A 21,610-nucleotide genomic window follows, 5' to 3' on the forward strand; every position below is an offset into this window, starting at 1 on the left:
GCTCCTTTTTTGAAATGCACGCTCATCAAGTTGCCCGCAGCCTCAGAAAGGCTGTGGTCTATACCCTGGTCGGGGCAAGCGGGGATCGGGGGCGGCGGAGCGCGCCAGCGTCACATTCTGAGGCCCCGCCCCAGATCTACTGAATCAGAATCCGACTTTGTGTGTGTGCAGTGCGTGGGCGCGAAAATTTAACATGTGCTGCTCTAAACCACTCTTCTCAGCCTTAGCTGCACATGGGGTTCAAAAGCGATCGGTCTGGAATGTGCCTGGGCATTGGGGTGTTTCAAAGCTCCCCAGGTGATTCTGGTGTGCAGCCAAGGTGAGGAAGCACTACTCTAAGTGGCTGTGCCTCTGTCCCCCCTGCTCCCCCCCCCCCCCCACTTTTTAGGGGAGATCACAGGGCCTGCTTTACAGGTGGCTGGGACGACTCGGGAGGTAACACTGGACCAGCCAGCACACCGCTGTCACCCAGAAGTCCTTCTCCTTTTCTACAACGTCACCGCATTTCCCCCTGCCCTTCCCAACTTCTCATTTTCCTGCTTCCTGAAAAGAGAAGTTTCTTTTGGTCCCAAGTAGCAGCATGTTGGGAACTGGGGGCGAAAAGGATTTGGAAGTCCTCCTGCATTATTTTCATGCAGAACTCTCTGGTTGGCTGTCTCTGTGTTTTTTTGCAACAGTACAGACAGCTTCTTTTGTTCCTGTCGTTGTCGTTGTTGTTTCTTTGTCGCGGTTCATTTGTTTATTTGTTTGGAACTGCCAGCCGGTGGGAGCCCAAGTATGGGGAAGAATGAGTTTGGAAATATTTCCTTCCTGGTACTTGTGCTGGAATCCGGACCGAGTTGTGTCTCCGAAACTCTGGAGGAGTGTGTTATTGCTGGTCCTGTGTGCGTCACCGCCCCCGGGGCACAGCAGGCGTTTCATGTGGACGCCAGACTCGTCTTTTATAAGGGGTAGGTACGGTGTTTTTAAACAGGTCTCCTGGTTTGGGCACCGCACACAAAGTTGGCAGAGACTCATTTTGCTTCCAGCTTTTCCCCACTGAGCACAGCTAGAAACCCCGGAAGTGATGCAGGAGATTCAGTGATGCTGAGAGTCCCCGGCTCCAGGGTAACTGTCACCGTCACTTCTGACCTCATGGTGCTCTTTGGCTGTTTTGTGTGTTTTAGGTAAGCGAAGGGCCCAGTTTGTACTCTTTTGTGTGTGGCTTCTTCTGCCCGGTGTGAGGTTTGTGAGGTCCACCCACGTGGTTGTGTGTAGTTGTAGACGACTGGGAGCAAGGATGTTCACCAAATCTTGATCTTGGACTCTTGTCAGAGTTAGGACTTGAGTAAAAACTAAGTTAAAAAAAAATTTTTTTTGTCCTTAGTCTACAAGCATAAGACCTGTTAAGTGAACAAAATTTGAAAAATAAAGATCAACAAAATATAAAAAAATAGTCTCTAAATCTATCACCCCAAGAGAGTCTCTCAGTATTTTTGTGTATATCCTCCAGGTTTTTCCCTGGATGTATTTTAATAATTTGGACTTAGAGTCTACATACTGCTTTTTAAACGGTTTTTTTTTTTTTCACTCACTAGAACAAGAATATCTTACTGTGTCCCCAAATATTCTTCAACAGCATCTCCTTTATTGGTTACATGGTTGGTCTTTGTATAGCAAAATTAGGCTTAATATATTTTAAACTTTTTTTGCATGAGATTTAGGAACTGCTTTAAACAGCTTTTATGGTCATAAAAATGCAATCCGTCAGTAACATCGCCAAGTCTTCTGAAGGAAAACAGGCTTTACTTTTTTCCCTCATGGCGTACCCCGAGCTTGTGGGTGCCAGTGAGGAGCTGGGTGGGCATAGCTGTCAAGATGGGAAGGTCTCCATGTGCTTCTGAAATGAAGGCCACTATTAAATGCCTAATGTCCTGCTCTCTGGTTATTTTCAGAAAGTCAAGAGCTAAGGGGTGATTTTTCATGAACTCACCTCGACGTCAGAATTATGAATTTTCTCTTTTCTGACTGCCCCAGAGTCAAACTGTGTCCGCTGGGCATTCGGGACACAAGATCCTAATTTTCAAAGCACGCCTTTTTATTTTTGTGAAGTAATCTGTTAACTAGCACCTGTGGGCATCGGTTGCCTCTTTTCCTTGTTACCAAAAGGGATTCAATGGTAATCAGATCCCTAATTCTTATGCAGTCTTTTAACCAAGAGCCAGAGAGACAGGTGAACATTGTAGTTTTTATAGGGATACTCTTGGAGTGTTTATAAACCACAGAACTACTTTGGAGAACTTTAAAGCACTTTGAGCCAGTAAGCTCATTAATGATGAGGAAAAGGAAATAAAATTTCATTGTCTTTATATGCATGCTATGGCTGAAGTCCAAGTAATTTTGGCTCATATCAACATTTGCTGGCTAGCAGTTTGGGAACAAATAGACACAGTATTAGCAAGATTTGGAGTCAACAGTAAAATTTGGACTTTGGCCACGTGTGCGCGCGCGTGCGCATACGCGTGCACACACACACACACACACACACACACACACACACCCCAAACACACACATGGGGTGAGGGGGAAGAATTTTCTAGTCCTTTCTTCTTTAATCATAAAACAAGAAGAAACTGCTAGATCTGGAATTCTTTGAGGTCCTTCCTTATGTGTACCCTAAAGGGGTATAAAACTGTTTCTGCATAGAAAGGTGTTTGTTGATTTCATACAGGAAGTTACGGGCCTCCCTGGGACTGCAGAGGTCTTTAAACTCCATCGTTGTGCCAGCCTCTTCCCCCTAGCCTTGTTGAGGTGATCTTTAAAACTGGGTTTTAAGGGTTCTTTCTGACCTTCTTGTGAAGTAAGTATGGCACTGTATTTTCATTCATGGCAACCTCCTGGGTAAAATGCTGGAGAGAAATGTGTTCTAGGACGTTTGTAATTATACTAGAAAACGTTTTAGTCGGAAATTTTCTTACTATGATCGCAGTATCTCCAAAAGTTTTCACTGGTGTCTAGGAAAAAAATCTTTCGACTTGTTAGATACTCCTGTGAGCGGCAAGGACACCTTGATATTGCCTGATGCCGCTTACCTCTCTCTCTCCAGCCCTGGGGCTTTGGAGTATTTCATGGGTGTTATGCAATGCTAGAAGTGGATGGGATTTCTGAGATGATAATCTGGGGTGGGGGGACATGATTTTATATCTTTGTGTTTGCTCTTCTGAGAACGAGAATAATCCAACTCCGTTTCTCCTCTCACGAATACCCACGGTGGTTTGGGGCCGCTCTGTGAATTCCAGCTCACACAATGTCATTTCAGGATGAGGGAGCCCAGCGTGCACTCGGAGTGAGACGCCCGCGCTCCCCAGACCTGCTTATGGCAACATGTTCCTCATGAACGAGGCTCCTCTCCCGGTCTCACGCTTCCTTAACTTTGATCTCTTACCTCTGGGCTTTAATGAGCAGGGGCTTTCTAGGAAGATCAGGAGAATTTCTGTTCATCTGTGTCCTGAGGAGAGGGGAGGCAAGGTACCTACGTGTGTGTGTGCACGTGCACTCGGGTGTGCAAATATATGTTCAGGTGTGTGTGTGCACACACGTGTATTCGTTTATGTGCACCTGTGAGCGTGTGTTGACACGTGCACGCCGCCCGTTCTGAGGTCTATACTGTGCCCTCCAGAGGTGAAGAAGCCTACGCGAGGTCACACAGCTAGGAGGTGGCACAGCTGGGCTTTACACCCAGCCTGGCTGTCACCAGCTCTTCCTTGGCATGCTACACCGAAAAGGATGTCCCCAGGGGAAGTGAGACCTCCTCACCTTTTTTCCAGACGAAGGCGAGTCTTGTTATGACCCAGCTCACCGCCCGATGGCTGTGGGCCCGATGCTTTACTGAGCCATCCCAGGAGCGGACCTGGGAACCTAGAGTGGTAGTGTTCATGTGTTAGCATCGGAGGCTGTGAGTGGAGCATGTTGGTAGGCCGTCTAGGGCCGATTTTCGGTATTAGGTTGTATGAATGAGACAGACCTCGTGACCTTGATCACTTCCTATTGCCGCCTCCCCTTCTGTGTCTCTGCTAGAATACACTTAAGTACGTGCTTGAGGAACCAGGAAGGAAAAGGGAGGCGTACCATTTATATGAAGTTCAAACCCAGGCAAAGCTAATCTATAGAGATAGAGGTTAGAAGAGTGGTTATCTCGGGCGGGGCCCAAGGCAGTCTGCTGGGACCCTGGAAATACTCCATGTTTTCACCCAAACTTTCACCAAACAGTACCCACCCCTATTTTCTATCCACTGCTAACCTGGCTGTAGATAGATGTGTGCGATGATCATTTGAGCTGTAGACTTGAGATGTCTGCACTTTGCTGTACGTATGTGACCCCTCAATAAAAGAGTAAATAGAAAGGGAGGCATCGATAGTAAACCCGGGCCAATATCGTAGAAGCCGGGCCGGGAATGGCAGGAAGGAGAAACAGGCGTATCTGAGTGAGAGTTAAAAGAAACACCAGTCGTACGTTGAGAGACATAGATAGTTCTTAATCTATAAGAATCAGAAGTCATTTCCAGGAAGACATAATTGCTTGTATTCAGCAGATGTGAATTTTATTGCTCTTAATTTCTTCTTTATTTTCGTGATTTGTATCCTGGCTTCCCCCAGCCCTGGCCACTTGTGTGTTTGGCCTGCCTTCATTTGATCATGGCTCTGCCTTTTAAAACAGTTGCTGCCGCCGCCGCCTCCCCCCAATTCGGAACGACTTACAAATGTTTGAACAGAGAAACAAAGACAGAATATGGGAGACATGGTCTGGTTTGTTGCAAATGGCTTTTCCTGCCAAGCTGTGGGGAACGGTATTCGGGCCAGCTTTGCTTTCCTAATTGGAACCATAGCGCCACAGATTGCCTTTAGATTGCAAACTGGAGGGCCCGCCGCCCTCCGGGACCGTTTCACGCCGGGCTGCTGTGCACCAGGGTTCTCCCTCTCGTTGGCCTGTAAGGGGCACGGCGGAGTTGCCTCATCAAGACAGATGACTCTGAAAAGGAAGTAGCAGAACCCTAATCCTCTCTAGGCTTTATACATCTGTGCCGCTCTCTTCCTGCGCCCCCCTCTGGAGCTGTCATAACAGCAACAGTTAACGTTTACGGACAGCTCACTACGTGCCTCATGCAGTTCTAAGTATTTGGCACGCATTAATTCACTGCATCCTCACGAGCTCCGGAAGCTGGCATTGCTGGTCCCCTGTTGGAGACGAAGTCACTTGCCCAAGGTCACATAGCTGGTGAGTGACAGAGACGGCATCTCCACCCAGTCTGGTTCCAGACTCTGAGCTCCCATCCACTGTCTAAATAGAATCCGTTTCCACCGTGGTGACCCCCACAGCTGTCGCCACACAGGCTGGACCTGGGCTGTCTGACACAGCAGCCGCTCGCTGCATGTGGCCGATGGGGAACTCGAGACGTGAGGTGCTCTAAATGTAAAATACACACCGGGTTTCTAAGCCTTGGTGCAAGCCACGACTGTAAAATAGATCATTACTGCATGTTTCTATTGATTGCATATTGAAATACTATTTTAGGTGTATTGGTTTCATGGAATGTATTATTAATTTCACCTGTTTCTTTTTACTTTTTTGTTTCACGTGGCTACTAGAAAAGTTAACAGTTTACACGTGGCTCACATCGTGGCTCCATTTCGGTCTCTAGCTCTGAGCTGAACCTTCTTTCCACCTTGCTCCAAATACACTAAGATTCTCTTGCAGCACGGTCATAGGTAAAATAGATCTGGGACTAACATGCCACAGATGAAATTTCTTTTACTGCCACCACCTTGCTGCTGCTGCTGTACAATTAAGCTTTTTTTTCTTTTATACCTGAGGGAAAGATCCAGACCTTTAACGAAAGTCTGTTAATGTACTAGCTGTGGTACCAGGTCCTTGAATGTAATGGCGGCATTTAATCTTCATCATTCTTCTATGAGATCAATATCGTCAGCCCCATTGTACAGACAGCAAAACTGAGGCTTCGTCTAGCAACTTGTCACAGTTGCTCTTGCTAAGCGTTGGGCCAGGATTCGGATATGGGTCATCCGATTCCGGCTCTAGTGACAGTTTGCCCCCAGTGGACCTGCCTTGTATAGTATGTATCTCATCCTACACGCCTTTCTCATCTTTGTTCAATCCTTATGGGAAGGGAGTGTGACCCATAGCAGGTCCCAGTAAATGTTCAGAGAACTGAATTGCCTTAGTTCAGTTGTGTGAGAGGTCTAGATTCGAATATTCGCTTGCAACGTTTGGTATCTGCTCCCTTATTTCTCTTTTAAGAGCTATGGCTAGGTCACCAAGCTTGCGTCATTGGATTGTTGTTTATTATTTCCCCAGGACTTCCTGTAGAAATTTCATTCAATAAGATGTGTTAAGTATAGTACATTTACTGTGCTAAGCCCTGCGAATCCACAGGAGGCCAGTAGGGTTCTTGCCATCAATGAACTTACGGTCTAAGGTGAGGTAGAGATATGGCAGGAGGACATTGCGATGAACATTGTTCCTACATTGCTAAGAGTGGGTGGAAGGGGCTTGGGAGCACGTTGTTGGAGCATCTCATCTAATCTTAGAGCTCATAGAAGGTTCCCCAGAAGGAGAAGGAAATGCAAAGTTTCAGTTGCAGGTTAGTGAAAATTAAAATGTGACTTTTTTCCAAGGACCCTCTGAATTCCGTTCATGAGATTTTACTGTGGAAACAGAAAATGGAGGCTTTACGGAGACAGGAAGTGGAAAGCAGTGTAAATCTGAAGCCATTCTAGGGACCCATCATCGGGGCTCGTGGTTTCCGGTGCAGTGAGTGCTCTACCATTGGCTGGACTCAGCTTCTCTCTGGATCCTTCCCTTTTATGACCCTGAATCAAAGTCTGGCTTGCTTCTGTGTTTTCTTTTAGCTTTGACTTCGACCCGTAATTTCTTCCTTCTTGCCACGTCTCAGTTCACTTTCTGGGAGAGGAGAGAGAGAGAGCGCGCGCCTGCTTGACCCAGATCATTTAAAGAAAATCAAGCCATCCCATTGGCTGCTGACCAGCCAATAGTTAGGCTACTCTTGAATCTAGTGCTCACCCTTGGACCAATCAACTATGGCATGAGGAGGGGCAGGGAGATAAGGTACGGAAAAGTAGCTGTTGAAGTAATCTTCCTACACATCAACCTCTTCTGGGATGTTAGACATTTTATCCAAGGATGTGGCATGGCATCAGATCACTGATTTAGGAAGTTCTTTTAATACCTAGAGAAGTAATATACAAGTTGGAAAAATGCAGGAGCCCGTCATTTTCATTGTACCAGAGCAGGTCTGTGGATCCCTTGCTAGGGATTGTTTTAGCTGTGGCTTCACCATGCTTGTAATGCCATGCCCTAGAACATCATCATTTCTTTGTTGTTAGGGGCCTAGGGTATTATTTCAATATTTAGGAATTGTCCCTCTGTCCTTCCCAGCAACGACTAGTTATTGACATATGTCCTCATTGCTACAGATAGATAGCTCATTCATTTCTTCTTCAGAAATCCATCCAGGTAGGCCCTCTTTGGGACAAGGATTGAACCTAACCTGGAAACCTCCCTTCCACCAAAATGGTCTATGGATAGAATTCCTTAAGTCTGGGAAAAAATGGCATCTTTAGTTTCACTAACCGTAAACTGAAACTTGATATTTCCTTCGATTCCACAGCTGTCTCTGACCACAGTAGTACTACCTGTAGACCACAGTAGTGCTACCTGTCCCTGTGACTTGCTCACGGATAGAAATCAAAGGCATTTCTGTATCATATTATAGTTTCTGGAGGTATCTCAAAATATGCCCATTACATAAAAATCCTGGTGGAGTAGTAGGCTCACCACTAGACCTTGTTATTTCGTGTGTTGATAAACACACGTAATATTCTGTGACCCAATTTTCTGGTTAGTATTTGGATACCTGCATTTTGACACAATTTATTTGCTTTACAATCATATATGTTGTAATTTATACATTATGAATTCTGAGAAGGACCCATAGGCTTCACCAGTCGGCCAAAGGGGCCATGGCACGGCAAAAGTTAGGAACCTCTGCTCAAGGGAGTAATCCTGTGCTGCGTGTACTCAACCCTGGAGGCCACTGCTCACTCTGGGGTCTCTAATTCACTGGAACTATACTGGTGTGTATTAGTCTAAAGGAGGGAAAGCCTGATGCTGAAATCCTACAGTGGTCCTGGGGAGACTGATTCAGGTGGTTTGTAGTCCAGGGACAAAGCCATGCAAGGAGCGGAGCAGTGATTTAAAGAGAATGGTGGCAGGAGGCTTTTCTTTTCTTTTTTAAAAAATATTTATTTATTTTTGAGAGAGACAGAGACAGCTTGGGCGGAGGAGGGGCAGAGAGAGACAGAGACACAGAATCTGAGGCAGGCTCCAGGCTCTGAGCTGTCAGCACAGAGCCCTATGCGGGCCTGGAACCCATGGACAGTGAGATCATGACCTGAGCCGAAGTCGGACGCCCAACCGACGGAGCCACCCAGGCGCCCCAGGAGGCTTTTCATTAAAGCCACCCTGATGTACCCCCACCCCATGGTATATGTATGAACATGCTCCATGGAGTGCATGTCTGCTGGTATGGCATTGTTGTGGCCCCAGATGTTTTATATTATGGACTGATATGAGCCCTTAAGTTGTTGCCTCCCTTCCCTAGTTTAAGAGGAAGTAGAGTGGGCACACTGTGTGTAGAAGCCCAAGTCTGAGTCTTTGGGGCCCTGTTGATTTATAGGCCAGTTGATGTCATTGGAGCTCATTTGGGCTGGGTTATCTATGACTTCTCCATTGGAGAGCCAAGTAAGAGAAGCTGCTGGGTGGTGGGATAAAGGACTAAACTCAGGACAGGAAGAGCCACAGAAGATCTGGATGGGAGGCAAGTTGACCACTCTTCATGGACACCATCTTATCATCGTCCCGATCCACTGCCAATCCCATTCTAGATGGGCATTAATGTAGGTTAGCTCTGAGGTGCCCCGATACCTAGACTCAGGACGACTGACTCCGTCCCTCTTCTAGTAACAAGCAATCCATCCCCTCACTCTGCTGGCAAGGAGTTTACAAGCTCAGTTAAGCAGCTGAATGAGGGCTTGAAGGTTGGTGGGGGAAAAAAGAGCACAAGTTTGGTGTAATGAGGCTGAGGTGCTAATTTGTACTGTTCTAGTGGCAGCTGTGTGATCTTGGGAGTGCCATATTGCTTCTGTCCACTTCAGCTTCCTCATCTGTTAAGTGAGTTCAGTAAGTCCCCTGCTGAACTCATAGAATTGTTATGAGCATCAAAGGGTCTGAAAACATGTGGAGAAGAAAAAACTTTGTGAGAGCACCGGGGAGTGGCATAAGGCACCTGTGGGCTCTATCACAAGGGCCTCGTGGTGATTTCATGTTCTCTTTCCACCGAATGTTCATCCAAGAGAAGAATCTGAAGGGCTGAGGTTCCTTTTATGCCTGGAATACCTTTAGTGGTCATCTGCCAAGTTGCAATGAAAGGGCTTAATTTTATGCTCAATTAGAGTCCTTGTTGGTTTCTACCCTTACTAGGTTGAACTCCATGCTTGAGGATGAGGGACTGGAGAATAGGTGGATTTCCTTCTACTCATGGGTCCAATTTGGCCATCACAGATGGTCCCAGAAGAGAGGGAATCATGGGCAGCCGTGAAAAGCAATAATGGAGTCCCCTCTTTGATTTCCCTACCTACTACCCTTGTCAGGGGCTAGCTTCCCCAAAAACTGGGAGCTGGAATACTAAGGGTTTGGAGGGATCAAGTGTAGTTTCTCATCCAAAAAAGGGCTGGGAATTGTGGAGTTAAAAAAAAAAAAGGAATTTAGCTATTGATCTGGACTAACAGCCAGCTCAGTAGCTCCCACTGGCTACCTCCCAAGACCCAAGAGTGATCCTCCTCCTTGTCCTAATCCTCTTTGTTCTCCTCTTCTTCCTCATTACATCACCATCACAATCCTTGCATATTCCATAGCTCACCGCCACAACCACACTCAGTTGCACTAGGCAACTGAGGCTTAGAGAAGCCAAATGACTTGCCCACCGACAGAGCTGGTTGGATGGTGTCATTTAATCTTTTGTCATCTCTTGGTTTCCCATCCCAAATGGTATCAACCCTATTGCTCTGTTCCTGTAAATCCCAAGTTGGAGTTTAACTGCTTTTGCTGGATGTGGCGGTTGAGCCCCTCCCTAAATGCCATCACATTGCTTCTAAAGAGAGATGTGCCATGAACTGCCAGGGGGCCCTCAGTTTGTAGCCAAGGCAGGAAAAACTCAGTTCTTCACTGGATTTCCTGGAGATCTTTGCAGACAAGTAACCCCCTCATGAGAGGAAGAAATTCAGAATTTGCAGAGGGGACGCGAAATCCATTTTGTTGCCTGTCACCTCCGCCTGCCAGGTACCAGAATGGACGCTATGCCTTTTTGAGGTGGGAAGGCCAAGGGGGTTTTGGTTTCTGGCCCCTGGAAAGTCTTAAGCTAAATTATAGAATGAAGCCCATTTGTTAAGCCAGAAGAGTTTGGGTGACTGGTTTACAAAGTTGTGCCCGTTGCGAGGCCTCTGAGCCAATTTAGATAAACCAAGACGGCAAACAATTGTCTCAGGGAAGGGGAGAGGGGAAAGAGAATGGAGCTGCTATCGTTTAATCCAGGCATCCTCAAATCCATGTTGGGGATCAATAAACTGTGAAAACAAGAAGCAAAAGCTTCGGAGAAGGGAACCAGTTGCAGCTGGCAGAAGAAGCCCGCCATTGAAACTGGTAATGCCATTTTAATTAGGCTAAACCATGAATGAGAACTGTGTTAAGACCTTCTCCTTGGTGCCCTGGGTCGCTAGGAGAGAGAATGTGCTTCCTTTGTGTGCTTTGCCAAAGCCCACCAGCTGCCACCTTGCAGGAGAGTTACATCTGAGTCACTGGTTTCCAAAAGGGTGACAAGTAGACTGTGTGTGGCTGAATGAGAGGGGCCCGTCTTTCCTTGATCCTGCCAGCTTGGTCCTGGACTTGAGCCATCCTGGCAATGGCCCTGATTTGTAACCGGGTTGGATGTTTCAAGAAGCTGTTATGAAAGCTGATTGGAGGACAGGAAAAATAGGGGTGGAGCAAGAAAGCTGTAAGACTGGGCTGGGCTTTTTGAGGATTCAGAAGTCCAGTTTTCTTTATCTCGTCACTTCTCAGGTTAACACTTTATAAGCTGATAGGGTCTTGCACTCCTGAGGGGCTCAGCTGTTGATGATGGCGATGATGATGAAGATAGTAATAATGATGATAATGGTAATAAAAATGAGTGCTCACTTAACAGCCACGTTCTATTTGCCAGGCACTGTTCTAAGTGCATGACATCAACGACCTTGGCCTTCACTCTAGTCCTTTGACGGGGGTTCTACTATTATCTGCAGTTCAGAGATGAAGAGGAAGCACAGAGAGGTTAAGTAATTTACCTGAAGACCCATAGCCAGCAAACCAGGGTTCAGAGCCAGGGACTATGGCATTTTGACTAGAGATAGATCTTGGGGAAAGCTCCCCTGGAGGCTTTGGACTCAAGTGTGAAGAATACCATCACAGAAGAACTTCAGACTTCCAGCTTTAGGAGGTCAGGAACCACATATGTCATGCTCACTGGGATATCCAGCACAGAATATTCTAGGCACAGTCCTTGTGCTCGTGCAGTGCTTGCTGATTCATTGATTTTTAAAAGCTTAACCAAGTTTTAGTACATTTTTGTAAGTTATGTATTTTAGACAAAATCACATTAATAGCCTGAAATCGAAATCTTAAGTACAAAAATGATTATTTCCTGGGACCATTGGTTTTTGATAAGGTAGACAAATGTGCTGCCAGACATGAAACTTCGTTCCATGCAATTTCATGGATGAATGCCTACATTTGTGTTTCTTTGTTCACTCATTCATTCCATAAACATTCCACTGAGCATTTACTGTGCACCAGGCATTGTAGTAGGTGTTAAAAGCAGAAAGAGTAAGGTGAGGTCTTTGTCCACGAAGAGCTCCTGGATGGAGATATGTGCATTCATAGGTCAATGTTCATACACGTGTGTACACACGGATACCACTTTGGTCCAACCTTTCCCCTTATTTTCCCTCGCCTGCTGTCTGGGTCTTGCCTAAGGCTAAGACCTTCCGTGTTTGTTTGTATTTTTTGATTGGGAAAATTCTTTTCTTTGGGGGTGTGGGCAGACGTCTAGTCTCAGAACTTCTGGAATTGCTTCTTGGTGCCAGCGGCCTTTGTGATTTTGAGCACGATGAAATGTACAGTCTTGCTCAAGGGCCGGTCCTCGCCCACTGTGACGATGTCGCCAATCTGGACGTCCCCAAAGCAGGGGGACAGATGCACAGACATGATCCTGTGGCGTTTCTCAAAGCGGTTGTGCTTTCGGATGTAGCAGAAGTAGTCTCGGTGGATGAGTGGTCCTTTGCACCTTCATCTTTGCCACTGCACCAGACAGAGTCCGCCCTTGGATGGAGACATTACCAGCAAAGGGGCATTTCTCGTTAGTGTAGGTGCCCTCAGCCGCCTCCTGGGGTGGCGTGAAGCCCAGACCAATATTCTTGTACTATCGCAGGAGCTTCTCCTTGCTGGTTTCTCCAAGCAGAACCCTCTTCTTATTTTGAAAGGTGGTTGGCTGCTTTTGGTAGGCACGCTGAGTCTGAACGTCCGCCATCTTGCCGGCTGCCTGAAAAGAGGCTGAGACTTACCATGTTTTACGTGGGGTTACAATTTTGTTTAGTGCATGTTCGTGTGTGTACCTGTGCCTTCTGTTCAGTAAGGGATTATTAGCTACCTGAGGCGAGTTCCACTGCTAACCACCTTTGTGGCCTCTAGACCAGTGCCACTCCCTAAGTGTGGTCCATGAACCGGCAGCATTAGCATCGCTTGGGAGCTTATTAGGAATGCTGAACCCAGGCCTCACCCTCAACCCTACTGAATTTTAGTAGCTCTGGGGGTAGGGCCCAGGGATTTGTGTTCTGCCAGTTCTCCAGGTGATCCCAAGGCATGCTCAAGTTTGAGAAGCACTTCTAGGGCGGGAACCCAGGTCTTGTCACGTGTGGGTGCTTCATAAATAATCTTTGAATGATTGCATGCACGTTGACATTGAGTGGGGGAAGTGGGTTGATCTTACTAGGTCTGGGCATGCCTCCAGGTATCCATTTTGCCAAGTCTGAGGAGGCTGTGGGGCGATGGAGTCATATTTCTTTCCCTCTCGAAAAATTTGGATGGACGCACTTAAGTGGCTGGGAAGATAGTCTCCAACGGCATTGATGTGGGAAATGGTGAGCAACTGAGCGTGTGACCTGAAGGGAACAGAGTGAATGGGCCAGTTCCTAATGAACGCCCAGAGATAAAACAGGGAGAAGTGAGAGCTCCATGCGGATGGTTTGGGGCAAGATGGGAAAGCCACAAGTTGGCAAGAATGGTATGCTTGGGACTCTTGTCTGTTTCAGGACTTTTTCAGGAGAAATTAAAGCCTCCCTGTTCCTGCACATGTGGCAGAGCCTGTTTGTAAATCCATTTCCCTTTCCGTTTTCTCGAACTCTCTTCTGCCTCACCAGCTCCTCCCTTCTCTCTACCCAAGCGGGTATTGTTGTCCAGACTTTGAGCAGAGTTAAAGTTACCCTGTGGCATGACATTTGTCAAGGGCAGGGATGTTTGGGCTTCTGTGAGTAATCAGCAGCTGCTCTTTGGAGTCCCAGTTTTAAGGAATCTCCCTCCCTCAATAGTGTGATCGTTCCCTCCTCCCAACACCTCCCCTCACCGCCCCCCCCCCCCAAAAAAAACCTTGCATAAGAGCAGTTGGCTCAATATGATAAAATACAGCTTGGCATCAGGAACTACATAAACAAGAGGCATTTAATAAACTGTGTAGCGTTTTGGCAGTTGCAGGGACGATAGCAGCCAAGGAGACACATATGGCTGGCTTAGCAGCATCCTGGACTCATGGGAAGAGGATCCCGGGTTTAGATCCCTGCGATGAGTGGTGGGGTGAACAAGGGGTTAGAAAGACTAGGGTGGACTCGGCGTCCTTGGGGACTCAGCCGTGCCCAGGTTTTCCTGAAAACAATGCTTATTTATTTGACACACCACTTATGTAGCGCTTGTTCTGGGCCAGGCATTCTTCTCTAAGCCCCTTACACTTTTTGTTTAAAGGTAGACTATACGCCCAACGTGGGGCTTGAACGCACAACCCTGAGATCAGGAGTCGCATGCTCTGCTTTCTGACTGAGCCAGCCGGGTGCCCCAGCCCTTCACACTTTCTTAAAGCAGCTTTATCGAGGTGTAATTTACATACCATACAGTTCACCTGTTTTGAGTGTACCATTCAGTGATTTGGGGTAATTTTACAGAATAGTGTTGCCATTATCACCTTCTGATGGCAGAACATTTCTGTTACCTCTTGTGCCCAGTCAATCCCCAGTCCCACCCCCGCCCAGGCAGCCACCAACCTCCTTTCTGTGTCTCTCTGAATCTGCCTTTCCTGGGGATTTTATCTTTTGTGAAATATGGGGGTAATGTTTCTTTCACTGAGGATAATGTTTCTGAAGTCTGTTCCTTTTTATTGCCAAACCGTATTCCGTGCTCTAGGTACAGTGCCTTACATGTATTACCTCAGTTCGTCCTCCTAACAACCTCATGAGATAGCTTTTATTACCACGGAGGAAACTGAGGTACCGTTAGTAATCTGAAGGGTCATGGTTCAAACCCAGGCAGTGTGGCATTATTCTGTGTTCTTGGACCCTCTGGCTTGCGCTGCCTCTCCATGGGTACAAAATATGTATTCATTTCTAATTTGGCACATTTGATTTAGATAATGACCACTGCATTTCTAAACATGCATGGCTTAGTTTTATGCAATCTGATCAGATTTTCTTGAATGCCTAATTTGTGCCGGGAACTTTGCTGGGTGTTGTAAGGGATTGAGACGGGTTTCTCGTTTCAAAGAATTTAGCGTTTTGTTTGGTCGACAAGACGCCGGTGCACATGATGTACGTCCTCTAGGGCCATGTGGGATAGACGTGGTCTAAAGCCTAAATGCATACTCCAGGTGTGGCAAGTCAACAAGAAGAGGTTGATGTCAGTGAGAAGAGCTGAGGAAAAGTTTTCAGAGGAGTTGGCCTTGAGCCACTTCTAGCCCCTTGGCCTCATCAGTCCCGAGTTGCATGAGTAGAAGCTTGTAGTTGTTGAGAGCCTGCCCTATGTCTTAATGTCCCTTCCACCCACAGAGCTTTTGGCTTGTTATGTTCCGGCTTCTAGATCCCATCTGTGTGTCTATAATTATACAAAGAAGCTTTTCCTCTTAAGCTGTTTTTAATAGAAATGTCTTGAGGGGGTTTTGCTCTCTTTAGAAAAACTAGTTAGCCAAGGCACAGGGCTTCGTGTGTGTGTGTGTGTGTGTGTGTGTGTGTGTGTGTATTTTAAAATGCCTTATAACATTCATTTCTTGGGCTGGCCACAGAAATCTGGCAGATAAGCATTCAGGAATTAGAATGGTACACGGAACTGTACTTTAGACTCTAGAAGGCCTGGTTTAGGTAGCTTGTGCTGTGTAACAAACCACCCCAAAACTTAACGGCTTAAAACAACAACCATTCATTTGGCTCACAGTTCTGTGGGTTGTCTGTGTAGTTTTTCAGCTCTGGGCCGGTTCAGCTAACCTGTGTTGGGCTTGCGTATACATCTGTGGCCAGCAGGCAGGTTAGTCGGTGGCTGGGACGAGTCTGGCTGTTAGCAAGCTGTTAGGGCACAGCTGTTGGCTAGAGTGCCTTAGTTCTCTTCCGTGTGACCTCTTATCCTCTAGCAGGCTAGCTTGGGCTCGTTCACAAGACAGAGGGCTCCCCAGGGCAGCAACAGGGGGCGAGCCCCAGTTCCCAAGCACTTTCCCAAGCCTCTGCTGTATTATGCTTCCTGACGGTCCGTTGGTCAAAGCAAGTTACACGACCAGCTCCAGTTCAAGGAGTGGGGAAATCAACTCTACCGGTTGATGGGAAATCTGCTGTGCCGTGTCGCAATCTGCCGGGAGAGGAAGAATCTGTGGCTACTTTAATAATCATCCACAGAATCAGAGTGTATAATGGCAATAAGGTTGGCCAGCCAGCATCTGTTAAAGGCTTACAAGCTGCAGGTACTGTTAGAAATATTTTGTAGATGGATCTTCAGTCACTGAAGCCCTGAGCGCTAGGAGTTACTGTCCCCTCATATTTTGCAGGAACACCTTCGTCCCCGAGAGAGGTTAAGCAGCTTGCCCAGGGACACGCAACCAGTGAGACGCAGCCCCAGGATTCTCACCCAGGGAGTCTGGCCCTAGAGCCTGTGGGCTTTTAACCACTGTGCTGTCTTGCCCGTCACAGACAGTGAAATTTAATTGATGTGCCGCCTAACTGCAGGAATAAGACGGGCGTGTACGAACATGTATTGAAGACTTAGGATGTGCCTGGCCCTGTTCCAGGCACTTTACACACATTGTGGCATTCCATTCCCACAGCAGTCTGATCCATGGAGGACTGCTTTTATCCCTGTTTTACCGGTGAGGAAACCAAAGCTCCAAGACTTCCTATAAGTAAGTTACCCGTCCAAGGTTGCACAGCTTGTACACGGGCAAGCTAAGACTTAAGTCCAGGTCTGGAGAGTTGGTGTCACCAGCTAGTTCACAACATCATTTCACCCATCTGGACTTTATTTTGTGGTCTCTATGTATGGTGGGGGGCGGGGGTGGTCGGGGAAGGGGGATCTGGGAACTCTCGAGAACATAGATGGTAGTAAAAGAAAAAGGCAAAAAGGACATCGAGAGATGCACCTATAGAGTTGTCATCACAGAGCCCATGCATTTGCCGTCACAGAGCAAACAGCTGTCCCCACCCTGTCAGGCACCGTCCATGTGGTTTTCTTAGGAAAAATGGTTAGGTTCTGTTCCTATACTCTATTGATTAGGGGAGGGAATTAAATAATATAACTTGGAAACATTGCCATAGATGATGATGGTGGAGATGATGGTGATGATATTCATGTTTCTCGGATGTAGCACCTCATACCCTCAGATGCCACATAAATGCCATTATTGAAACCGATATTCTAGGGTTGCAGTGGTCTCTTGGGGTCCCTGGCTTTTCATATTTTTGGCTCTTGGTTTCTGCAGGGTTAGTGTAATTCCAAATGAAGAAGAGTGAGGGCTCTTGGGGATGCAGGAGGTGGCCCAGCGACCGTGTAAATCTTGTGAAAGAGCAGCTTTTTGACTCAAGATTCACATGGTCGCTGGGCCACCTCCTGGATCCCCAAGAGCCCTCACTCTTCTTCATTTGGAATTATACTAACTCTGCAGAAACCAAGAGCCAAAAATCTGAAAAGCCAGGGACCCCAGGAGACCACTGCAACCCTAGAGTATCGGAGTCCGTGCATGACTATCAGAAGCCATAACTACCAAATCTGTCCTGGATTGACCAGTACCCTGAAATGAGTCCCCACCTGCACATCCCTCCCCTCGGAGTTCAGGGATGGAGAACGACTCCAGTCTCTGAAGCACCCTTGAGTTCAGGTAATACAAGGAAAATGAAGATGATGGGAGACGTGTTTGTTCTGGATTTCTCAGGTTGCTCCAACAGCCAGGTGCGAGGAGCAACTTGGAAGATCCAAGTCTCATGGTCCACTGGAAAATGTCCCACCGCAGTGCTCAGCTAAAAGGATCTGTCCTCTCTTTGTCCCACCATTGTCCTCCCTTACTTTAAGAGCAATTTCAGGAAAATACTAGTGCAAAATACCCCAAGTTCTCTCATGTATTAGGGTCTCCGTTTAGACCAGAGGCAGCCATGTCATGGTGGCAGTGAATCTGTGGACACAGAAGAGTAGGAGGGTGTGAGTTGGTGGGGAGAGCCACCTGTGTGGCAATACCAGCCTGCCAAAGCAAGGCAGCCATAGTCTCTGATGCTCTGGCGGGCAATATTTGGACACTGGTGTTATGTTTGCAAAATGCCTTCAATTCCAGGGAAGACAGATGTAGAACAGAAGATGGGACGTTGCCACCCAGTTGTGAGGGCATGCTCCGTGGCCAGCTAGTCACTGATGCACACACGTGTGCTCACGAGGGTGCTGGGATAGCTACGATCCATGTTTCAAGGTCAGGTGGCTTGAGTGGTTACAAAAAGGTGTCTGGGGTGCAGAGGTTGACCAGGACTCAGACTCAGGAGCTTTGGGGTGCATTTGGCGACAGTGCAATGATACTGCAGAGTGAGTAAATGATGCGGTTGACCGCTCCACTCATAAAAGTCCTCGGAAATGCCCCAAAGCAAAAAATATGGAAGGAATTAAAGTAGCGCTTTGGAGGCCTCCATTGAAATTTCTTTTCTGTGTGTCATATGTGGTCAAGACAGCAGCAGACAGCATGAAAGGAAGGGGCTCTTTGTGCCCTTGTCAGCGTGGGGCTCTGATGGGGGTGAGGTTGTTCATTGTTAATACTTGTAATGGTATTTATGGAGTGGAAGAAAAAAATGAGATTCCCTTCGGCTAATTTCTCAAATTGCTGGAGTAGTATATGAAGGGGCAAGAATAGGGTTGCATGCGTCTCAGAAGAATCTGTTCTTCCAGGAAAAAGGAAAAAGAAAAGTACTCACTACACAGTGGAACCTAGGATATAGGAGAGCATTCGCTTTTTCTGGAAATACACCATTTTTTGTGTGTGCTTTTGTCTTCCACCTTTTCGTATGTTTATGTGCAGCAATATTCATTTGTCCCTTTGTTTCATTTTGTTTTGTTTGTTTTAGCCTCATCTGCTTTTTAAAGCATCAAGTTCTTCTGTGGGTGCTGCTGATTTATCGCGGGTAACATCCCACGTGCCAAAGCTGTTCCCTATATGTTTCCTGGTGGAGTTCAAATCTGGCTGGGTGCTTAGCCAGTGGTACCCTCCAGGCCCCAAGGGAAGCAGCCTTCTGCCCGTCCATTTTGCAGGTTGCCCTCCTGTCCTGGTGGACATCATCTTCACTTTATTGACTGGTGAGAGAACGGCGGTGGGGTGGGCAGGCAGGCGAGGCTGGGAAGGGGGAGATAGAGATACCATATGGAAGTGGTTGGAAAACAGATGGGGGAAGTCTGGAGAAACCCAATTTGTTGTCTTCAGGTATTTTAAGGAATGTCTTAATATTAGGGCGTTAGGATTTCAGTGCCCAGGACACTGACACAAAGCAACGTCCCAGGTAGGATTGGCATATAACTAAACACCGAACAATGATGTTTACTCCAGGGCTCATCAGTCAATGGAAAACCCAGGTCTGTGTCTTGAGCAGGTTTTCAGTACAAGGAGTTGGTCAGGGCTGGGGTAGTCAAGCACCTACCTCTTAGTGGAAAGAAAAGAGTCTGAAAACAATCTCATTGTAATCTTGTCAACAAGAAAATGGATAGGAGGAACAGAAAGTTCCTTGGCATCTCTGGGGAAGAAGCCATTGCCAGGAGATCTGTTATCCACTGTCAAGAGTCTTAACGTCTCATTTTTTATGATCATCTCTGGTCAGCGGGGGGTTGATGCAGTCTGAAAACCTAGACCTTCCTGTCCTGGGCAATGTTCCCATCCAACTTTTATGCTATTGACTGTACCTTTGGAGGCGACGGAAGATGAGTGATGTGTTTGATGTCACGATGTGAGAAACTGAGCACTCTCTTAGTAGGTTCCTTTCATAGGCTTCTGTTGAAGAAGTCAGATTTGCAGTCCCGTGTAAGCGCTGGATGTGTCCTCAAACCAGCCGTTAATGTGCAGTGGCCAGCACCCTCTGGGCTCAGCGTCTAGTCCCGGGGTGGGACTTGAGAAACCCTCGTCCTCAGGCATGGTGAGATGGAGGGACAGCCCTGGGGCTCCAGCCACACTCCTAATCCAGTGCTCTCTTCTCCATTGTTTGATCCCTGGCTCCTCTTGTCCCCTACTTCCCTCGATGCTCCTAATGAACCAACCTGGTCCCTTTGAAGCTGCCTTTTCCTTCTTTTAAATTGTGACAGAAGACACAGAAAAGTACTTTTATTTACAACAAGGGGACACATCTAGTTTCCCCCAAACGCTTGCTCTTTCCTTTCAGTGTCAAACATACGGTTTCCTCTCTGGTTTCATTTCAGACTCAACACATGAACTTAAATAAGGTCACGCTATTATAAGAGTTGGGTGTTTGGGGCTCCTACTACTTACTTAAGGACTTTTTCTTGAGGGTGTGGGTCATCAAGGGGTGATGTCACCTTTTCTAGTGATTTGAGTTAGATATCCTATCACCTGAATTTTCTTTCTTTCTTTCTTTTTTAATGTTTCTTTATTTTGAGAGAGAGAGTGCATACATGTGAGCAGGGGAGAGGCAGAGAGAGACAGAGAGAGAGAACCCCACGCAGGCTCTGAGTTATCAGCATAGAGCCTGACGTGGGGCTCGATCCCACAACCGTGAGTTCTTGACCTGAGGTGAAATCAAGAGTTGGACGCTTAAGTGACTGAGCCTCCCAGGCTCCCCTCTCTCTCTCTCTGTCAAATTAAAAAGAACAAAAGAATTCTTGGTGAGGCCAAACTCTGATGGTAACTAGGCCTTTGTGTGATTCCTGGTTTTGGTCCCATAGGCAGGAAATCCCTCTCCTGAAATCCCTTCCCGTGGCGCCCTGAAGCAGCGAGCCCCCGCCCTGAGACGCACTCCCTGTTCTCTCGGGCCCACCCTGTATAAGGCTGACCCTGCCAAAGGCTCACCCCTCAAGCTGCAACAGGCAGGCTTTTAAAGTATTTTACAGACTACAATGGACGGTGAGGAGCCTCATTGTTTTGGGTGTCATGGTGAGCTTATTCCTCACCCTTTTTTTTTTTTTTTTTTTTCCTAACCCTGGCAAATAGCTCTCCAGGAGAAACCAGCAGTGGATGTGGTAGGTGAGAAGCGTAAACGAATTCCATGCCGTGTCCAGAAAGTGCATGGCTTTGTGTCCTTTGTCTGTTACAGTGGATGAGTGTGTCCACTTTTATATGCTGGTAATACAAGCAGAAACAGTCCGTTCCCAAATGCCCAAGGTGGGAGTGTGGTGTGGTAAGAGATAAAAATCACTATGGGGGCGCCTGGGTGGCGCAGTCGGTTAAGCGTCCGACTTCAGCCAGGTCACGATCTCGCGGTCCGTGAGTTCGAGCCCCGCGTCGGGCTCTGGGCTGATGGCTCGGAGCCTGGAGCCTGTTTCCGATTCTGTGTCTCCCTCTCTCTCTGCCCCTCCCCCGTTCATGCTCTGTCTCTCTCTGTCCCAAAAATAAATAAAAAATGTTGAAAAAAAAAAAAATTAAAAAAAAAAATCACTATGGTGATTTATATTAATGTGTTCAGATCCACAAATTTGTTCTCTCCCATCAAGAGTCCATAAGTGTATTTCACATGCTTTTTATTAATTTAAAAAAAAAAATCTAATTAAGTTGGAACCTTAGCCCTTATCAACGATATGACGTGCTTTTCCTTCCATGTTGGAGGCCAGCTTCACCCCCATATCACAGAGCTGATCATCTGATCTTTCAGAAATACTTCTGGTTAAGAAAAAAACCTTGTGTGGTTTCTCGTTCATTTGGGTTTTTTTTCTTTTCTTTCCGTTTTTTTTTTTCTTTTT

At 46.9% G+C, this 21,610-nt stretch overlaps 1 protein-coding gene and 1 pseudogene across 2 annotated transcripts in view; one reads left to right on the plus strand and one right to left on the minus strand.

Moving 5' to 3' along the window:
- The window catches only part of NHS (NHS actin remodeling regulator), a 342,975-nt gene that overhangs the window by 68,619 nt on the left and 252,746 nt on the right, over positions 1–21,610 (plus strand). The gene's annotated exons all lie outside the window — the stretch shown is intronic.
- LOC131502393 (small ribosomal subunit protein uS17-like) lies at positions 12,192–12,695 on the minus strand (annotated as a pseudogene).

The sequence above is a fragment of the Neofelis nebulosa genome, chromosome X, assembly GCF_028018385.1.
Source record: "Neofelis nebulosa isolate mNeoNeb1 chromosome X, mNeoNeb1.pri, whole genome shotgun sequence".
In the NCBI taxonomy this organism is placed as follows: Eukaryota; Metazoa; Chordata; class Mammalia; order Carnivora; family Felidae; genus Neofelis; species Neofelis nebulosa.